The sequence below is a fragment of the Aotus nancymaae genome, unplaced genomic scaffold (assembly GCF_030222135.1).
Source record: "Aotus nancymaae isolate 86718 unplaced genomic scaffold, 86718_ANA_hifiasm-v0.15.2.pri h1tg000057l, whole genome shotgun sequence".
Taxonomy (NCBI): Eukaryota; Metazoa; Chordata; class Mammalia; order Primates; family Aotidae; genus Aotus; species Aotus nancymaae.
Window position 1 is genome coordinate 54,892,882 of NW_026988471.1, and position 21,797 is coordinate 54,914,678.

General features: G+C 37.1%; 2 long non-coding RNA genes across 2 annotated transcripts in view; one reads left to right on the top strand and one right to left on the bottom strand.

Annotated features, from left to right (window-relative positions):
* LOC105734405 (uncharacterized) overlaps nucleotides 1-1,786 on the bottom strand; it is an 84,981-nt gene extending 83,195 nt beyond the window's left edge. The window contains exon 1 of the long non-coding RNA XR_001111503.2: nucleotides 1,682-1,786. This is a non-coding gene — a long non-coding RNA (uncharacterized LOC105734405). The remainder of the gene's footprint in view (nucleotides 1-1,681) is intronic.
* LOC135269689 (uncharacterized) overlaps nucleotides 1-21,797 on the top strand; it is a 136,318-nt gene that overhangs the window by 69,173 nt on the left and 45,348 nt on the right. The window contains exon 3 of the long non-coding RNA XR_010337936.1: nucleotides 6,958-7,111. This is a non-coding gene — a long non-coding RNA (uncharacterized LOC135269689). The remainder of the gene's footprint in view (nucleotides 1-6,957; nucleotides 7,112-21,797) is intronic.

Genomic DNA, 21,797 nt, shown 5'->3' on the forward strand with positions numbered 1-21,797 from the left:
TTGAAGGGCCAGAGAAAATAAAAGCTGACCATCAGCCTGCCCTGGCTGCCCTGGGCTTAACCTGCTGTGTGAATGAAGAACAACCCAACAATAGGATGAGAGGATGTTGCCATGGAAATAGCCCTGGACGAAGGAGCAAAAATCAGAAATTTATCACAATTAATTGTTCTATTAAGAACCTCCCATCTTTTGGATTATTCCCTGGGGGTAGGGAGGGAAGATGTGTTCTCATTTAGATCTTATGAGAGAAAACTCTGCTTGCATAAATGAGGCAGCCCATATAGTAAAACCATTCTAAGTAGTGGCGAGAATTGGAGAGCTTTGTGAGAGATGGAAGGATCTATACCTCCTTATAATCTATAAAGATGCAAATGCAAACATCCAGGATGAGGGCCAAAGAACCTCATGCTATCAGGGGACCCAGCTGAAGTGTGGGTCTGGACATACATCTTTTTAATATTTTCAGTAGACTGTTGCCTGTGCTTTCATGCCTTGGCAAGGTCTGCAAAATACAGGTAATGATATTTTAACAATACAGAAATGTGTTGTCATATTTTGTACTCCTTATTTAGCCTTTCTGTTAAATAGAATCCAAGTTCTATGTATTTTTAACGTGAGCTTGTTTAGATTAGAAAATAGAAGCTTGCTATCCAATTATGTTCAGATTAAACTAGACTAATCCATGATGCTGTGGGTGCCATAGACTAATTGCAGAAAAAAGACATAGAGTGAGAAATAGTTCTTTTATGGAAACCTACAATTATCTCTTAGGTAGAAGCAGACATATTTAAAAGTAAGAATATTTTATGTTTAACATGAGAATGTTTTCATTTTTATTCATTATACAAACATGAAGTTAGTCTTTAAAAATGTGAATTTTTTTGATCAGTTCTTTCATTTATTTGTATTAAGTGGATTAATTAATTATTGAGCAAAGAACTGTATGTCAACCGTTTTTTGCTTGCCAGAATAGCAATATGAAACACTATTTGTTATATGTCCTAAATAGCGAGTTACTTATGTTAATCAGTTTTTAAAATAATTTGTGGTGCTAAAACAAAGCAGGTGGTTAAGCTAAGACATTGATTTTCTCTTTAATGGTTATTTCATCAGTGAAATTTTAAGCACTGATGAAGGAGAATAAAACCATGGTAGGCGTTCACTGAAGACCCTTGCTTACAATGAGAAGATATGTTTCTCTGTCACAGCGTAAGATGCCAACATGAACTAATGAATCTATGAATTTTAACTCCAGATGTTGACAGGAAATTAATCTTATACTAGGGAGCATTGTCAGCTTTCATTAGAACTCGGGAAGTTTACATTTAGTAGAAATAAACTTTTTAAATGAAGGGACATGTGTTGGAATTCTGTTAACTAACAATGAAATCCAGCTCTTGGGCTTCTTATTTACCCATCTGGTCCCTGCAGTTAGTTTATCACTCATTTGGTGTGATTCTGGTATTGTTAGGGCAAGAATTCTGTTTGCTAATCCACCAGGTACCTGTGGTTGGAAGGCCTATCTCAAATAATATAATAGACTTGGCTAGACTCATTGAACACTCTCTGTGGCCTTTGGCAGGCTTTTCAGCTTTTTCTCCGCTATAGATAACTGTTTTTCTTAAGTGGCAGCGACATATCTCTAAAAATACATCTACAATAAGGTCCTAGTTGTACTTACCTCATAGGTCAGCAGCACCTTGCTGGTGGTGAATATGCTTCTTAATTTCCATTTACTTTAGTTTGCTGATAAGCACATACCTGCTTGTAGGCTGTTAAGAGTGTTCTTTCTGGCTGAGGCATTTGCAGAATTGGGCTTCATCTTTACAGTTCTCACTTTATTTGTACCCTCTCCCGGTGTTCTCTGTTTATTAACCCTCACCTGGATGGCTTGGCTGAGGCAATGGAACCAAAAGTAGAGATGGTAATGGGTTTCCGTTGTTTTACCTGTTTGGGTCAATAGAAGAATGAAAAGGAGAATGATGACCAAGATCAAAATGTAAAAAACAGTTCTAATCTTTCCTTACGTAGAGAGAGGCAGCAGATATCTACCCAGTCTCCCCCATTTAAAACTATTATGCATAATTTCTATTGATTTAGATAATGAGTTATGTATTATAATTATGGAAACATATTTCATTATGTACAGTTTACTTACGGACTAAATTTTTATTGTTCTCAATTTTGTTCAGAGGGAAAAAATTATATATATTTATGAAGTTTACATAGAAATCTTCCCAAAATAATTTTGTAAGGAATAGGATAGATCAAATCTCTCAATGACTAGATATTTAAGTGCAGACATGAGAGTATTTACTGATTTATAACTAATAAAACTTCAACCTAACTGCTCTTCAATGACATCTATAAAAATGATATTAAAGTGTGATGAGTAACTTAAAAGACAAGGACTATTGAGAATAGTTTTTTGTATTTTTCTAGCTAGCTGTACTTTATTTTTAATATTTTATTCTATGTGTGCAAACTTAACTACAAAATAAATCCACAAACTCTGCAGTGTAAATGAGGAGCTAAATACAGTATGTTAGAATCACAAAAAGAATTATGACATAAATAAAAGCAAAAATTAGATGATAAATATATGTGTGGAAAAATACTCATAATTGCCATCCAGTACACTCTGAATGTACACATTTAAAAACCAATATGGAATTTGGTTAGGAGAGTTCAAGATAATTTTTATAGGGTTAACATTACATACTTTAAACCAGCATGTTATTTTGTCAACAGAGTTTAATATAATTTATATAAGGTAAACATACATTTTTAAAATTACATGGCATTTTATCAAGAAAGTTTATGATAATATTGGGTTGAATAGACACTTTGAACTGAAAGGGGAAAAACTATTTTAACAGTTTATGAGTGTTAACACTACCAGCTCCAAATTAAACAAACATTAACGACATGGCATTATTCTGACATACTCAGTATTTAAAATATCTTTCCATGTATTACGTGTGGTGTAATGAATCATATATAGAATATAGGATATTTTAGCAGAATATCGAACTGTGATGTTAATGCTGTGTCTGGGTTAAAGGATGTGAAAACATCATAAAAAATTATATGGTATCAGTGTTCCTCATAAAAGCATATAATTCAGTCTTCAACGGACTGATGGAAATGAAATGCTGTCAACCTTTTTACATTTTTAAGTACAATGTATAAAGGAGGTAACTCATGAAAACAAATTTAGATCAATTAAAATACATCGTAGAAAACAAAGATATTCCAAAGAAATGGTCAAATTTGCCTCTCATCAAGTCCTGCAAAGTTCATCCTGGGTTGAAGCAGGGAGTAGGAATTTTATAAACTATTATGTTATACATAATATATCCATACATATTATGTCATCCTGAAGCAAATGATTAACCCAGTTTAAAGTCACAACTACTAGAATTCAATGTACAATAGTACCAGGTATCCAGCTCTGAAGTAGCTGGGTTTGGAGCTTTCTATTTGTACCTCCCCACCACAAGCACATAACTTACAGTTCCTATCTAAGCTTTGAGTAAGAATATCAGCTACCCTAAAAGTTACCTTCAGGATGAAATACCTTTAAATGCTGCAGCGCGCTGGATTTCCAGTTAACCAGACTGTATTTCCAGCAGAAACTCCTGGGGTATAGAGTAGTTCTTTTCTGTAAGCCCTTCCCGCTGGTCTTCTTAGGAAGCGTTGCTGGAGCGCTTTATTTATTTTTTTTAATCCTATTGATAATTTGACTCTCTGTCAACTAATGCCTGCCGACTCATCACTAGCCTTTCTTAGGGTGGAGATGACTGGAAGGTTGAAGGACTGCAGGCCATACATCATTCTCCCCTTCTCAGTGTACCTTAATATGAACATGGCATCATGACTCTGAGGAAAGGAGGGGAAAGCTGAGCCATCAGATATTCCACAAATTGCAGGCTTTCCCTATGTCCTGTAGTGCCGGAAAGGGGGATTATTGCTGCAGAAAAAAAAATCTGGCCACTCTGTAGAAATAATCACTGCAGTTGAGCTCCTTGCTATCTCCCCCTGTTTTCTCTCTCTTTCTCTCTGTGTGTCTCTTCCTCTCTCTTTTTCTTGCTCTCTGTATGAGGCCCCAGCTGATTCAGGCTGCATCCAACCATACATAAATCATTCCCCTTATTCTATTGGTTACATGGTACATGGCAAGTATTGATTTTTTCCGTTGCCTCATTGCTGGAGAACACTTGGTTTTTGTGAGACAGAAAAAGCAAAAACCCAACCAAACCAAAGCAAACAAAAAAAATCCTCACCAGAGTTTTGTTTAGATAAGAAATAATCAGGTAGATGTGTACCATGCTGATGGTAAGTGTGTTCTAAAAAGAGCATACTTTTGGGAGGCCTTTTACTGACTATCTGCATGTTCCCAATATCTCCTGTCTCAAAATTAACAAAAAAGAATTGTTTCTAGTTGTGGAGGCTCTGGGCTTAGGAATTAGGAAGGATACACAGAGAGGGCAATCCTCTCTAATTGTGCAGGATAAGGAGGCATCTAATTGATCACGGCTAACTCCAGGAAAAAAAAAAGTTTAATTAAAACACAACTTACTCACAAAACAGGAATAAAGAGGCAAAAATAATGCCTCATGACCAAATGACAGCATACAAGACAGGAAGAAAGGGATGTTTACCTAGGTTTATTTTGTGTGGTGATAAAATATGCAATTGCGCCTTCTTTGTGTGAAGTATAAATGTAAAACACCGTCAAAATATTGTGTCTTGTAATACTCAGAGGTGGGAAATAGCAAAAAAGCAAATGTGTCTTAGTTTAGGATTCTGACATTTAAGTCTTCAGAACCTAAGTTAAAACACGCAAGAGTCTTAATATAATATTTGTCACCAAGAGTCATTTGTTTTAAAGTGATAGCAGCTCTTGGACTCTATCCAAAGGGGTTTTATTCTTGAAATATCAAAATGACTTATTTATGAGGTAATGCCGTCCAAAGGAGTGTCCCAATATATGAGGAAATTGTTATAACGAGGAAATCATTGTAAGAAGGTGATACTGCTAATATAAGATGTGAAAAGATGGTAAAATCCACTTTAAGTTTATGAGCCTGTGTCACAACTTATTATTAATCTAACAAAGGGCGAAGTTCAAGAACAAAAACAATTCAGTAGGTTACACAGGTGTCAGGGTATTTTCTTTTGCATTCTACCTAGAGCTGTCAACTAATAAATTTACCATGTGCAAAAACTGCAAGTGAGAAATGTAATGTCTTCTTTAACCTACTTTATGAAGTTAAAAAATTTCTTTTAACCCCAAGCCTTTACTCCTTACATAAAGAGTCCACTAAGTTAAACTGTCACTAGCCTCAGAAATCAGACTATGATTTCTCTTTTTATAATCACAAAAGCTGTGCTGGAGGATTCTTGTTGTCTTTTTGGTCTGTCAGTTTACCCTGCGGCCCTTGGTCCTTAATCCACGTTTATGATAAGGTCTGCCCAACAGAGGATTCTGTGGAGTTGAGCTGCGAGGGGCTGCCCAGCTAGAGCTGTGCCCAGCCCTTTGGGTGTTTAGCTTCTCAATGCGCAGAATACTACTCATCTCTCTTCTCCTTATCAATCCCTTTTATTGAAGCTCTTAGAGCTTCTTTTTACGTGCAAGTGCTGGTTTATCTAAACTGCCATTTCAAGGGAAACTGTGAAGTAGGATGTGGGAGAAGGCTTTAGGAAATCTGCATGGAATTTTGTAGATATTAATATTTCATTGTTTGGTTTGTTTGTTATAGTTTGGGGCTCCAGCCCACTGCTTATTTTCTTAATCATCTCATATCCATGAATTGGGGAGAGTAAGATTGCCTGTCAACCTACCTAGATGGCAAAAGAGTTCATCAAGGACCTTGATTCTCAATCCTTTGACCCAGCAATCTTATTACTGGGTATATCCCCAAAGGATTATAAATCATTCTACTATAAGGACACATGCACATGTATGTTTATTGTGGCACTATTCACAATAGCAAAGACTTGGAACCAACCCAAATGCCCATCAATAATAGACTGCATTAAAAAATGTGGCACATATACACCATGGAATACTATACAGCCATAAAAAAGGATGAGCTCATGTCCTTTGCAGGGACATAGATGAAGCTGGAAACTATCATTCTCAGCAAACTAACACAAGAACAGAAAAACAAATACTTCCATGTTCTGAGTCATAAGTGGTAGTTGAACAATGAGAACATATGGACACAGGGAGGGGAACATCACACATTGGAGCCCCTTGGAGGGTGGGGAGCTAGGGGAGATTAGAAATACCTAATGTAGATGATGGGTTGATGGATGCAGGAAACCACCATGGCACCTGTATACCTATGTAACAAACCTGCCTGTTCTGTACATGTATCTCAGAACTTAAAGTATAACAATAAAAAATTTTCAAAAAGAGAAACAATTTCTTTTAGAGATACACTCATTGTTAACACTTTGTAAAATAAAAAAAGGATTTTGAACACTTTGAATTAAAAAGGTAACAGACACGATAATGACCAAAACTATAGGCAACGCTTTGGACATGACCTTTTTTCCTTTCTCTGCCTCATCCTTTCCTAACTCAACAACTTGAACACATGTTTCTTGACCATTACTTGTTGCAAGTGGTTTGCTCGACCAAGGGAAAGCTGCAGAGCTAAATGCCCATGCCCCCTCCAAATGCAGTGGGCTCACTGGGCAAACACACAGGCATACAAGCTTCTGTGCAAGCAGAGGTGCATGTCACACACATGGTACAGGTTTCTGCTGTGTAACAATAGTGTTCTCTAGGTCTGTTTCTCTAGAAAAATCAAATAAGAACCTTAAGTAATGAATACCAAAAGTGCTCTTCATTTTAACTTTTTATTTTCATTCACTGTAACAAGATGTTAATTGATAAACAGAGCCTTGCCCACAGTGGACACTCAAAAGGCATTTCTTTTTCAGTCCCTGTTGCTGTTAAATCATCCAGTGAGGTGGGGCAGTGGCTGCCTGGCCGAGGCCATTTTTGCCAGCTGAGAGTCTTGAGCAAGAGCTTCAGCAAGAGCATAGCTTCTGTGCTGGACTTGAAGTACATTGTATCCCATGATTTTCATATTCTGTGAGTATACTTTGGTTCACTATTAAAAAAGAGAAATATTTAAAATTTTCTAGTGGAGATTGCCATTGAAAGGAATTTCTTTGTGAACTCTTTTGAAGATGAATATTATTTTGGGGAAGAAAATGTCTGCCTGCTAACTATTTGGTGGGTTTAGCTAATGTGAGGCTCATGCATGGAAGATGTGATGGTGGCAGGGCTCCAGCACATGAGAGTCCCAGATAGAACCCGTGCCCTGCTCTGAGGAAACATGATTTTTCCACAGAAAGTGGTAAGAATGCGCAGTTGAATTAATAGGTTTTTATGAGAACCCAAACACCACTCTTTCTTATAATTCTTCTACTAAAACACAGCCAGGGGAAACAACATAGTGAGTAGGGCTTACCTTATATGATCTCCTGTAACATCAGGTCATAATGGCTTCAAAATTTTAAGGTGGGAAGAAACGTAGTTGAGAAGCTGGTTGTCTATCTTGTCTGCTGCAAACTCCTTAGAGAAGGAAGACGGCTCAAACCTATTCTGAGGGGACTAAACTGAGGTTCTGTTGCCAGAGTCCCCTCTTACCCAGTGCTCTTGGTCTCTGTGACAGAGTGGTTTACTTAGAAAGCATTTATGCTTAAGTATTGAGGGCAAGTATGTATTCCAAAATGTAACTAATAATAAGAGTAGTAAAGTTGGTAACTGATGTGGGCACACATCACCAGGCATACATTTACCTTTCTTCTCACCACATTCCTACCATTGTTTTTGCTTTTCTTTGTGCCCATCTGATAGATATATTGGCCAATTCCCAAACTAAGATCTGGAAGGGACATTATGACAGTGGTTACCTTAGAACACATCCCGAGAAATACTGCAGCCCAGCCATTTGCTTACTCCTGGCCTGCATTAGCAGTTGATAAGTCCCAGTAAACAGGATTGTCCAACTTATCAGAACTCATTTCGTGGCCTGGGTAGAAAAAAAAAGGTGTGAATGGGCTGTGGGAGAAGACAATGTAACCAATACTCTGTGTTCTAAAACTGGACCAAAAAGAACCAGGGAAAGGTATTTTACCTGAATTAATTGCTTAGCAACAAAGACATTACAGAGAATGCTCTCCTATAGGTTACCAAGTAACTGGCTGTGACATTACCAAACAGCTGGCCTACTAATCGACATACCCTTTTACCCCAGTCAGCTGAAAAGGGACCATGGACAGCTCACAAACAATAGATACACATTTAATGTTTTATTTAAGAGCCAACAGAAGTCACATCTGTATGGGTCCAGAAGCCATTTGGCTTGAACTGTTGTAACTTGGATGTCCTGCCCTCCAGGGTCTGCGGCATATGAAAAAATAGTTTCTACCAGAAGGCTACCTGGTGGAGCTTTAGGGAGGAAATATTTCTTGTAACCACAAAGTGCAAAGTTTTGTTGAGGAGGAAGAACTGGATGCAAAGAATCATTTAAGGGCAAAATAAAATCTGGTTCTTCCCAGTTTCTAATGGATAGATACTGAGTTGGCCTGGCAATAGAATGTCATATACAACAGATTAGAAACTTATGATATTGTTAGATATAGACAGTGCTTAGCACAATTTTGACTCCAGGAGGATTAGATTCAGATATTATTATTCTAAAAGACCACATTATAAGCCAGGATTTCTTACTAAGTAATTTCTTTTCTGGGACTCTGAGAAAAAAACCTCAAACCAAGATATATTTGTCTGTATGTATTATTCACATGCATGTCTTTAGGATTTTTAATTCCTAACATCTGAAAGTACTTTCCTCTGTATCTGTGAACCCTCAAAATGTCTACTTGCAGGCAGACATGAAGGTCAATCTGTTACATGATGGACTGTCCAGAATAATTTAGAGGAGGGCTCACTACAATCCCCTGCCCCACCTACCTCCAAAAGATCCACTGGGGCATCTGAGAGACTCTATTTCTAGTAAATGGGACTATAAAGGGCTGAAATTGGTCTTTAAAAATGAACATACCAGAACCTCCACCCCCCACAACTAAGTCATGAGTCATCATTCCTGGAAGTTTTGCTTCCATTTCATTGTGCTGCTATTGAGTGAGATGTCTTAGGAACTCTCTGGAACTAGTTTGCCATCATATAAGGAAGCCTATTATCTTACTTTATAGTCATGTGTCATTTTGGACCAACAGAGAAAAAAGGCTGGTAAAAAAGGAAAAAAATCTGACCCCACATACCAGAATGGCACAGTAGTAGTGCAGTTTGATGGTCTGAGTTTTGTTTAAAATAATGTGTTTTAATGAATTAATGGCCTTTCAGCTTTAGAAGATAATCTGCAATGATGTGTTGAATGCTAAAACGTAGTCAGACAGCCCTTGTAGATCTTAGTGTTTCTTGGATTCCACATAAATTTTTAGCCCTGCACGTTGTAGAGGTGCCAGTTTTTCCATACAACCATAAATATGCTGGTTATTTTTGGTGATGAAATTTTTAAAAATCGTCATTTAGAAGTCATTCAATGTTCATACATTTTCTATAAGTACATAACTCTGTATTAGCGTATTCATCCCTAGCTATTTCATCAGTTGAGTTAATAGGCCCAATATGAATAATAGCTGCCATTTATTAAGCTCCTACTGTGCACCAGTCACTTTACAGGCATACCTGATAAATATTGTGGGGTTGGATCCAGATCATTAGAAAAAACTGAGCCACATGAAATTTTTGGTTTCCAATTGCACATAAAAGTTATGTTTAGACTATACTGTAGTCTGTTAAGTGTGTAATAGCATTATATCTTAAAAAACAATGACCACACCTTAATTTAAAAATACTTTATTACTGAAAAATACTAATGATCATCTGTGCGTTCAGTGAGTCATAATCTTTTTGCGGTGGAGGGCCTGGCTTTGATATTGATGGCTGCTAACTGATCAGTGTAGCAGCTGCTGAAGATTGGGGTGGCTGTAGCAATATCTTAAAATAAGACCACAATAAGTTTGACACATCAGTTGACTCTTCCTTTCATGAAAGATTTCTCTGTAGTGTGGAATGCTGTTTGATAGTTGTTTAAAGTCTGTTTTGTCAGAGACTAGGATTGCAATCCCTGCTTTTTTTTTTTTTGCTTTCCATTTGCTTGGTAAATCTTCCTTCATCCCTTTATTTTAAGCCTATGTGTGTCTTTGCACATGAGATGGATCTCCTGAATATGGCACACCGATGGGTCTTGACTCTTTACCCAATTTGCCACTCTGTGCCTTTTAATTGGGGCATTTAGCCCATTTACCTTTAAGGTTAATATTGTTATGTGTGAACTTCATCCTGTCATTAGGATGCTAGCTGGATATTTTGCCTGTTAGTTGATGCAGTTTCTTCATAGCTTTGATGGTCTTTACAATTTTGTATATTTTTGCAGTGGCTGGTTCTGGTTGTTATTTTCCACGTTTAGTGCTTCCTTCAGGAGTTCTTATAAGGCAGGACTGGTGGTGATGAAATCATTCAGCATTTTGCTTGTCCATAAAGGATTTTATTTCTCCTTCTCTTATGAGTCTTAGTTTTGCTGAATGTGAAATTCTGGGTTGAAAATTCTTTTCTTTAAGGATGCTGAATATTGGCCCCCACTCTCTTCTGGCTTGTAGAGTTTCTGCCAAGAGATCTGCTATATGGCTGATGGGTTTCCCTTTGTAGGTAACCCAACCTTTCTCTCTGGCTGCCCTTAACATTTTTTCCTTCATTTCAACCTTGGTGAATCTGATGATTATGTGTCTTGGGGTTGCTCTTCTCAAGGAGTGTCTTTGTGGTGTTCTCTGTATTTCCTGAGTTTGAATATTGGCCTGTTTTGCTAGGTTGGGGAAGTTCTGCTGAATAATATCCTGAAGTGTGTTTTCCAACTTGGTTCCATTCTCCCTGTCACTTTCAGGTATACCAATCAAATGTAGGTTTGGTCTTTTCACATAGTCCCATATTTCTTTTCTTGGAGGATTTGTTTGTTCCTTTTCATTCTTTTTTCTCTAACCTTGTCTTCACGCTTTATTTCATTAAGTTGACTTTTTTCAGTTTCTGATATCCTTTCTTCTGCTTGATTGATTTGGCTATTGATACTTGTGTTTGCTTCATAAAGTTCTTGTGTTGTGTTTTTCAGCCACGTCAGGTCATTTATATTCTTCTCTAAACTGGTTATTCTAGTTAGCAATTACTCTAACCTTTTATCAAGGTTTTTAGCTTCCTTGCATTGGGGTAGAACATGCTCCTTTAGCTTGGAGGAGTTTGTTATTACCCACCTTCTGAAGCCTACTTCTGTCAATTCGTCAGACTCATTCTCTAACCCTTGCTGGTGAGAAGTTGTGATCCTTTGGAGGAGAAGAGGCATTCTGGGATTTTTTTTTTTTTTTTTTTTTTTGTTGTTTTTAGTTTTCAGCTTTTTTGCGCTGATGTTTCCTCATCTTCAGTCTTTGGTTTTTTGCTATTGGTGACCTTTGGATGGAGTTTTTGCATGGTCTTTTGTTGTTGTTGTTGATGTTGATGCTATTGCTTTATGTTTGTTAGTTTTCCTTCAGTCAGGCCCCTCTTCTGCACGTCTCCTGGAGTTTGCTGGGGGTCCACTCCAGAACCTGTTTGCCTGGGTGTCACCAGTAAAGGCTGCAGAACAGCAAAGGTTGCTGCCTGCTCCTACCTCTGGAAGCTTCATCCCAGAGGGGCAACTGCCAGATGTCATATGGAGCTCTTTCGTACAAGGTGAATGTCAAGTCCTGTTGGGAGGTGTCATCCTGTCAGGAGGCACAGGGGTCAGGGACCCACTTGAGATGGCAGTCTGTCCCTTAGCAGAGCTCGAGTGCTGTGCTGGGAGATCTGCTGCTTTCTTCAGAGCCAACAGGCAGGAACATTTAAGCCTTCTGAAGCTGTGCCCACAGCCACCCCTGCCCCCAGTTGCTCTGTTCCTTCCAGGGAGATTGGAGTTTTATTTATAAGTACCTGACTGAGGCTGCTGCCTTTCTTTCAGAGATCCCCTGCCCAGAGAGGAGGAATTTAGAGCAGCAGTCTGGCTACAGCGGCTTGGAGGCACTGCAGTGGGCTATGCCCAGTCTGAACTTCTGGGAGGCCTTTTTTACACTGTGAAGGAATAAGCACCTATTCAAGCCTTAATAATGGCGGACACTCTTCCCCCAACCAAGCTGAAGTGTCCCAGGTCGACTTCAGACTGCTGTGCTGTCATGGAGAATTTCAAGCCAGTGGATCTTAGCTTGCTGGGCTCTGAGGGGGTGGGATCCACTGAGCAAGACCACTTGGCTCCCTGGCTTCAGCCCCCTTTCCAGGGGAGTGAACTGTTCTGTCTCACTGGTATCCCAGGCACCACCTGGTATGAACAAAAAAACTCCTGCAGCTAGCTTGGTGTCTGCCCAAATAGCTGCCTAGTTTCATGCTTGAAACCCAGGGCCTTGGTGGTGTAGGCATTTGAGGGAATGGTCTACAGGTTGTGAAGATGGTGGGAAAAGCATAGTATCTGGACAGGATAGCACTGTCCCTCATGGCAGGGTCCCTAACAGCCTCCCTTGGCTAGGGGAGGGAGCTCCCCAACCCCTTTGCCCTGCTCCTGCTTGCCCTCTGTGGGCTGCACACACTGTCTAACCAGTACCAATGAGATGAACCAGTTACCTCAGTTGGTAATGCAGAAATCACCTGCCTTCTGTGTTTATCTCACTGGGAGCTACAGATCGGAGCTGTTCCTATTTGGCCATCTTGCCTGGGAATAGATTTCTTTCCTAATTTATTTTTCAGATTGTCCACTATTGGCACATAGAAATGTGACTGGCTTTTGTATATTGATTTTGTATCATGCAATCTATTTTTTAGTTTTAGTAGGTTTTTTTGGTGGAGTCCTTAGGTTTTCTAAATATAAGATCGTGTCATCTGTGAACGGGATCAGTTTGACTCCCTCCTTCTCAATTTGAATGTCCTTTGTTTCTTTCTCTTGCCTAATAGCTCTGTCTAGGACTTCCAATACTATGTTCAATAAACATGGTGAAAGTAGACATCTTTATCTTGTTTTGGATCTTTGATGAAAGGCTTTTAACTTTTCCCTGTTCATTATGATGTTAGCTGTGGCTTTGTCGTACATGGCCTTTATTGTTTTAAGGTATATTTCTTCTATACCTAACTTTTTGAGGGATTTTATTGTGGAGGGATGTTGAATTTTATCAAATGGTTTTTTGCATCTTTTGAGATGATCATATGGCTTTTGTCTTTTTGTTGATGTAATGTATCATATTTATTGATTTCATATATGTTGATCCATGTTTGCATCCTTGGGATTAATCCACTTGATCTTGGTGTATAATCTTTTTGATGCACTATTGAATTTGGTTTGCTGGTATTTTGTTAAGTATTTTTGCATCTATGTTTATCAGGGTTATTGGCCTGCAGTTTTTATTTTTCATTGTGTTCTTGTCTAGTTTGGTATCAGGGTAATACTGGCTTCATAGAACATGTTTGGAAGAATTCCATCCCCCTTAAATTTTTTTGAATAGTTTGAGAAAAATTGGCCTTAGTTCTTCTGTAAAAAGTTTGTAGAGTCAGGCAGTGAAGATATCTGGTCCCGGGGTTTTCTTTCTTGGTAGAATTTTTATTAGTGATTCAATCTCATCGTTCATTATTGGCCTGTTAGGTTTTCTATTTCTTCATGGTTCAACCTTAGTAGATTATATGTGTCCATGAATTTATTCATTTCTTCTAAGTGTTCCAATTTGTTGGCATATAATTGTTCATAGTAGTCTTTAATGATGTTTTTTATTTCTGTGGTATCAGTTGTAATGTCTCCTTTTCATCTCTAATTTTATTTATTTGAGTAAAATAAATTTTTATTTGCTAATCTTTTATATTTTCTTAGTCTTAATTTCATTTATTTCTGTTCTGATCTTCATTATTTTTTCTTCTGATTTTGAGTTTCATTTGGTCTTGATTTTTTGGTTCTTTAAGGTGCATCATTAGGTTATTTGAAAATTTTCTACTTTTTACATGTAGGTATTTATTGTAATCAACTTTTCTCTTGGTACTACTTTTGCTGTATTACATAGGTTTTGGTATGTTGTGTCTCCATTTTTAATTTGTTTTAATGAATTTCGTACCTTCTTAATTTTTTCATTGACTCATTTGTTTTCCAAAAGCATGTTGTTTAATTTCCATATATTTTTACAGTTTCCAAAGATTAACTTGTTATTGAATTTTAGTTTTATTCCATTGTGGTCAGAAAAAATACTTGATAGGAATTTAATTTTTAAAAATTTATTGAAACTTTCTCTGTGGCCTATCATGTGGTCTATCCTGGAGAATGTTCCATGTGCTGATGAGAAGAATGTGTATTCTGCATCTGTTGGATTAAATGTTTTGTAAATGTCATTGAGTCCATTTATTCTAGAGTGTAGTTTAACTCTGATATTTATTTGTGGATTTTCTGTCTAGATGATCTGTCTGTTTTTTAAAGTGGAATGCTGGAGTTCCCTATTATGGTTATATTGCAGTCTCTCTCTCCCCTTTGGTCTATTTATATTTGCTTTATATAGTTGGGTACTCCAGTGTTAGGCACATATATATTTATAATTATTGTATACTTTTGTTGAATTGACCTCTTTATCATTATATAATGACCTTCTTTGTCTCATTTAACAGTTTTAGCCTTAAGGTCTATTACTCTGATATAAGTATAGATACTCCTGCTCCCTTTGGTTTTCATTTGCATGGAATATCTTTTTCCATTCCTTTACTTTCAGTCTATGTGTTCTTACAAAGTGAGACAAATATCCTTGTAGGAAGCATATAGTTGAGTCTTCTTAAAAATTCATTTAGTCACTCTAGCTCTTTTAACTGAGGAATTTAATACATTTACATTCAAGGTTATTATTGATGAATAAAGACTTGCTCCTGCAATTTTGTTAATTATTTTTTCTAATTATTTGGTAGATCATTTGTTCCCCACTTCCTCTTTTGCTTGCTTTCTTTGTGATTTGATGACTTTCTATAGTGGTATGCTTTGGTATTTTTCTTTTTTTCTTTTGTGTATCTATCACAGAATTTTGCTTTGTAGTTATCCTGAGGCTTACATAATATATCTTATATGTATAACTTGTTTATTTAGACTGATAGCAGCCTAATTTTTATTATATACACAAACTCTCCATTTTTACTCCCTCTCCTCATGTTTTATGTTTTTGATGTCACACTTCATATCTTTTTATAATATGTTTCCCTCAGCAAATTATTGAAGCTTGCATTGTTTTTAATAGTTTTGCCTTTTGACACTTATACTAGACATACAATTGATTTGCCCATTACCATTACAGTATTAGGGTGTTTTGGATTTGACAATGTATTTACTTCTATTAGTGAGCTGTATAATTTAATATGTTTTTATGATACAAATTAGCACCCCTTCCTTCAGCTAGAAGAACTTCCTTTAGCATTTTTTTGTAATGCAGATCTAGTAGTGATAAGCTCTCTCAGCTTTTGTTTGAGAAAGTCCTTATCACCTCTTTGCTATGCCCAGGATTGCTGAGCTATTTTTGGTTGACAGTTTTTTTCTTTTAGGATTTTGAATATATCACCCCACTTCCTTCTGGCTTGCGAATTCTGCTGAGAAGTCTGCTGGTAGTCTTATAGAGACTCCCCTGTATGTGACAATTTGCTTTTCCTTTTGCTGCTTTAAACACTCCCTCTTTGTCTTTAAGTTTTGGCAATATATCAGTGTTGTGTCCTGGTGTGGGTTCTTTTTAGTTTATCTGATTTGGTGTGCTTTGCGCTCTCTGCATCTGGCTTTCTAATTCCCTTCCCAAACTTGGGAAAGTTTCTGCCATTATTTTTTTTTTTGCATATGTTTTCTTTCCTTTTCTCTATTTATTTTCCTTCTGGCATGCTAATAATGCATAAGTTGTTTTGCTTGATGCTGTCTTATAAGTTTCTTAAGCTATATTTGCTCTGGTTTGTTCTTTTTTTTTTTTCTTTTTGCTCCTCAGATTTGATCATTTTCAGTGATCTGTCTTCAAGTTCACTCATCCTTCTGCTTAATCTAGTCTGCTCTTGAACCCCTCTATTTACATTTTCAGTTCAGTTATAGCACTCTTCTGATCTATGATTTCCACTTGGTAATTATTTATACTTTCTGTTTCTTTTTGAAGTTTTCAGCTTACTCTTTTATTGCTGTCTTTACATTGTGAGCATCTTTATAACCATTATTTTGAATCCCTATTAAATACGATTCCCTATTTAAATGGTATTGGGAAAACTGGCTTGCCATATGCAGAAAACCAAAACTGAACACCTTCCTCACACCTTATAAAAAAATTAACTCCAGATGGATTAAAGACTTAAATGTAAGACCTAAAACCACAAAAACCCTAGAAGAAAACCTAGGCAATACCATTCAGGACATAGGCATGGGCAAAGACTTCGTGACTAAAACAACAAAAGCAATGCCAACAAAAGCCAAAATTGACAAATGGGGCATAATTAAACTAAAGAGCTTCTGCCCAGCAAAAGAAACTATCATCAGAGTGAGCAGGCAACCTATAGAATGGGGAGAAAATTTTTGCAATCTATCCATCTGACAAAAGACTAATATCCAGAATCTACAAAGAACTTAAAGAAATATACAGGAAAAAAACAACCTCATCAAAAAGTGGATGAAAGATATGAACAGACAGTTCTGAAAGGAAGACATATATGTGGCTAACAAACATATGTAAAGAAGCTCATCATCACTGGTCGTTAGAAAAATGCAAATCAAAACCACAATGAGATACCATCTCATGCCAGTTAGAATAGCAATCATTAAAATGTCGGGAAACAACAGATGCTGGAGAGGATGTGGAGAAATACGAATGCTTTTGCACTGTTGGTGGGAGTGTAAATTAGTTCCATATTTTAAAAGATAGGGTGGCAATTCCTCAAGGATCTAGAAATAGAAATACCATTTGACCCAGCAATCCCATTACTGGGTATACACCCAAAGGATTATAAATCATTCTACTATAAAGACACATGCACACATATATTTACTGTAGCACTGTTCACAATAGCAAAGACTTGGAACCAACCCAAATGCCCATCAATGATAAACTGGATAAATAAAATATGGTACATATTTACCATGGAATACTATGCAACCATAAAAAAGGATGAGTTCATGTCCTCTGCAGGGGCATGGATGAAACTGGAAAGCATCATTTTCAGCAAACTAATGCAAGAACAGAAAACCAAACACTGCATGTTCTCAGTCATAAGTAAAGGGTGAAAAATGAGAATACATGAACACAGGGAGGGGAACATCACACACTGGACCTGTTGAGGGGTAGGGAGATAGGGGAGGGATAGCATTAGGAGATACCCAATGTAGATGATGAGTTGATGGGTGCAGCAAACCATCATGTCATATATATACCTATGTAACAAACCTCCACATTCTGCACCCGTATTGCAAAACTTAAAGTATAATAATAATAAAATAAAATAATGACAAAAAATAAAATTAAAATAAAGATGAGGAAACAGAGCTCAGAAAAGCTTAATTTACCCAACTAGTGAGTTGAAGCTGGGATTCAAAACTGATTTGCTGGGCTCTGAAGTCCATGTGTTTTTCAGTAGTCACAAACTTATTCTTTTTTGGTTAAACACTTTTTTGTTATGAGGACAATTTGAAATCTCTGGAATACAGAAATAATTCCTTGAACTTTCAACATTTATTCAGCAAAACATTCACTGAGAACCTACTTTTGCCGATGTCCTGTGCTAGCTGCTTTACGAAGCAACATTCATATGACTGACTATCTCCCTAAAATCAACTTCAATTATGTCTGGAAGGACAGAGGCATAAACAACCAAGGAAGACAGGGTTGAGAGACACAGAGGAGGAGTTGGGTTGAGGTAACGGTGATTGAGGAAAGTTGACTGTTTTATTCGTGCCATGAGGGATGAGGAGCAGCCACTGAACAAAGCCTGGAAGGACATACAGTCAACATGGCCACAAGAATGGTGGAGTGAGTGTAGGTGGGGTCTCGAGGGAAGTGTCTATCATTAATTGAGTCTGGAGTGTAGCCATAAGTGTAGAGGGGAGTAATGGGATTGAAAGTTGTAACATGTCACAAAAAAATGACTTGCGAACTCAACCTGAATTGTATATTTGGCCCTTAGTTTTCATACTTTTGGCTTGTCTTCCTCTGGCCTCTTACTTTATTTCTTTTCTGATTATCAGAGTTATACACGTTTGTGGTAAAAACTTTGGAAAGTGCAAATGAATGCAATACATCAGAATAACGAGAAGTCACTCTTGTCTAGTATAGCTGGCATATCCATGTCTCTTTCCCTTCACATATCAGAGAGAATTTTGACCATAAGACTTTACAGTAGGCTTTTCTTGCTTAACTTCTTATTATGAAGCTCCATGTGAACTTCATTATATTCTATGAAACGTGTAGTGTCTTTGCTGCCTGCTCCTTCTACATCCATGTCACTGAAGATGCCTTGTACCCAGACCTGCTGAGAAGCAGGTAGGCCTTACCAGTTCTATGTCCACAGGATACCTCCTGCCCCAGTGGTCACACCTAACTAGACCATATGTAGATATCTAACCCAAGTTGGGCCTATTATATTGTCTTTCCAGAAGCTTTGGACTAAGGCTCTGAAGGACTGGGTCAATAAGATGGTGCTGGGTTCTGAAGCCAGGTTTGGCACTAAAGCCAGTCAAAGCCACATACAAACTAAAGTTGTAGAGGAGGAGCAGGCATGGTTTTCTTTCTCTTCTCAGGAGAAAGAAAGGAGATGTGTGCAGGGCCAGAAAAAAGAGACCACATGGACCAGAGAGGAATGGAGATGGAGAGAGTAGTAGCCTAATCATTTTCCTATTCTCATGAGATCTAGCTATACTTCCTATATTTTGTCTCAGTCAGATTCTCCATAAGGTTTTCACAGGGAAGTCATTTGAATAGATGCCTGCTCCTGGTAATCAAAACATTTCTTATTAGAGCAGTTTACTTAAATGGTTTTTTTTCCCCTTTGGCTTTTTTCTTCCAATTTTTGCTTTGGTGTTTTAAAAATATACATATGTTTAAAATTTTTTGGTAGTCATAACACGGACCTTTTCTTTGTCATTACTTTCATTGCATTTTAACTTAAATATTTATCATCAGAGAGCATTAAATATTATTTTTTTGTTTGAAAAAAGATATAATCTTTTACATTTAAATGTATAGTAGACATATTCTAACAACAGAATCCATGGATTCTAATCCACTTAGAAATTATTTTGATATACGTGTGAGATGAGAATCTAATTGCACGTTTTTACAAAATGTAAATAGCTAATTAGTTGGCCCAGAATTCTCCTTTATTTTCCCACTGATTCATGATTTCTCCTTGATTATATGTTAACTTTATATACTTACGTTTCATATTGGTTTGTAACTGAGCTGTCTATCCTGTTTACTCAATTATTTAAAAAGAAAATGTTTAAGAAAATATTTCTAGTCTGTGGGTAATGATGATTCCTAGAGATATTGACTGGATTTAGAGAAGGATGGTGCTAAGTTAGAGAACTTAGGTTATCCAGTCATTTGATTCCTATGATTCGTCCCTCCACAACTCCAAATGACACGTTGGTGTTTATATTGGAATACATTCATCTACTTCCTGGGGCAGCTTGCATAATCCTGACAAGTTTGGTAATTTTGGTAATTTCTTGAGTCTCAGGATAGTTTTTATATTATAGAATTTCAACTTATAAAATGGCTTTAATTTTAAAAAGTACAAAACTACTTAGAGTTTTAAAATGTGCTAGACTTGAGCACCTGACAAGAATAATAAGCATATACTGTCATTTTCTCTTTTTGCTTCCATGGCAAATATTGTGAATTGATTAGGGTCTTCCTTACCACTAAACTTGGACATTAGATTCCTTCTTTACATAGTGCTCCAAACAACCAGCTCTCTTAGTGGAGCTATAATATCAGCTTAATACCAACTGGTATTGCCTGATAAGATGTAACCTATTTGCAGATTAATTCTAGCAAGCAATATAAATCCCAACGTTAGAGGTAAAATAGTGTAACTATGTTATAGAAGTGGCTAGTGTAGATTTAGGGCATTGTTTTAAATTTTTTTCACTGCACTCATTCATTATGAATATATTTTACATTTCACATTTAACTATATAAAAAAGAGGACAATTGGATTAAAGTTTGATGTGTTTTAGGGAATATATGCTTTATGCTAATTCTGTAATATTGGAATCAAAATAGGTTACCTTTAAAATAATTCTAGTTATTCAGAAATAAAACTCTCTTCTATTTACTCTTCTCAGTGACTGGTGTAATTAGAAGAAATGATTTTTGTCCCAACTTCTTTGTGGTTTAGATGAAGAAAAAAAATCCATATTTTTATTTTCCTGCACTTAAGTGCCCCATCAAGGCTTAGAATAAACCTCAGTAGAAACTTGCCAATATGTAAAAAAAGTTTGTGCCATCATCAATTTTCAGGCCAGGCAATATTCATTAAGTTTGTAGTAGATTTGTAGGTTTGAGGATTATCATCTCCCTTATGCCTAATCATTATTTAGTTAAGAAAACAACTCTGGGCTGAACTCTAATATTTGCAAGCTGTGCGACCTTAACCAAGGTACTTAAATTTCCTAGTTTGAAACCCCTAGTAAATACATTAGCGAATGTATTACTTCAAAATTTATGCTCTTTTTTTCTCACTAAGGCAAACTTCAACATTTTTTCCTTTAAGCAGTTTTGATCATTTCAGTGGCAGTTTTCATTTTATCCTTCTCTCAGTATTATATCATGTGCTAAAGGAAGTAAAGTGACGTGGTGTGAAAACATGTTAAAACAAGCAAAGTGAAGTGATCCTGGGGGTGTGTTCAAACAAGTAAGGTCAAGGGAAGCTAGGGGTATGCTTGGAGGCTGGACCAAGACAGAGATTGAAGGAAAAAATGGCAGCTTCACATCTCTGGAAGTGGAATGCATAGCATTATATTTTATCCCCTGGTTCTTCAGCATTTGACTTTGCTATTTAAATTAAGCAGAAGGGATGTGTATGGGATTTAATAATGTTGTTGCCATCCTTGTCATTAGGATCTAGAAGTTTCTTAGATTATGAGTGCTCCAGAAGTGTAATTAACACCCTCTGCTGGAGTTAAAAGTTGGAAGTTCCTATTGTCAAGATTTCAGTTCTGGCAGCTTTTTCTTTTCTGATAATTAAAAGTGAGGCATTCTCGGACTTGACCAGCACACCTCATGAAAGAAACCTACTGAGAGATTTATGATGCTTGGTTGTAAGAGAAGATGGCATTCATAGAAAACTGTCAGTCCTGCAGGACAAATAAGCGGGTAGTTGGAAATAGTTCAGAAATATTTGCTTCTCCAATTCAGAAGACAATCTATGTCAGACATGAAGAGCTCTAATGGGGGGCTACTCACTGTAGAGTGTGCTCATGGAAATAAAATTTCAATCAAAAATAAATGTTCCAAAGACTTCCACCAAGATGACCAAATGGGAATAGCTCCGGAGCGCAGTTCCCAGTGAGAGTGATGCAGAAGGTGAGTGATCTCTGCATTCCCAACCGAGGTACCAGCTTCAACTCAATAGAATTGGTTGGACGGTGGGTATAGCCCAAGGAGGGCAAACCAAGGCAGAGTGGGTTGCTGCCTCACCTGAGAAGGGCAAGGGGCTGGCGGAACCC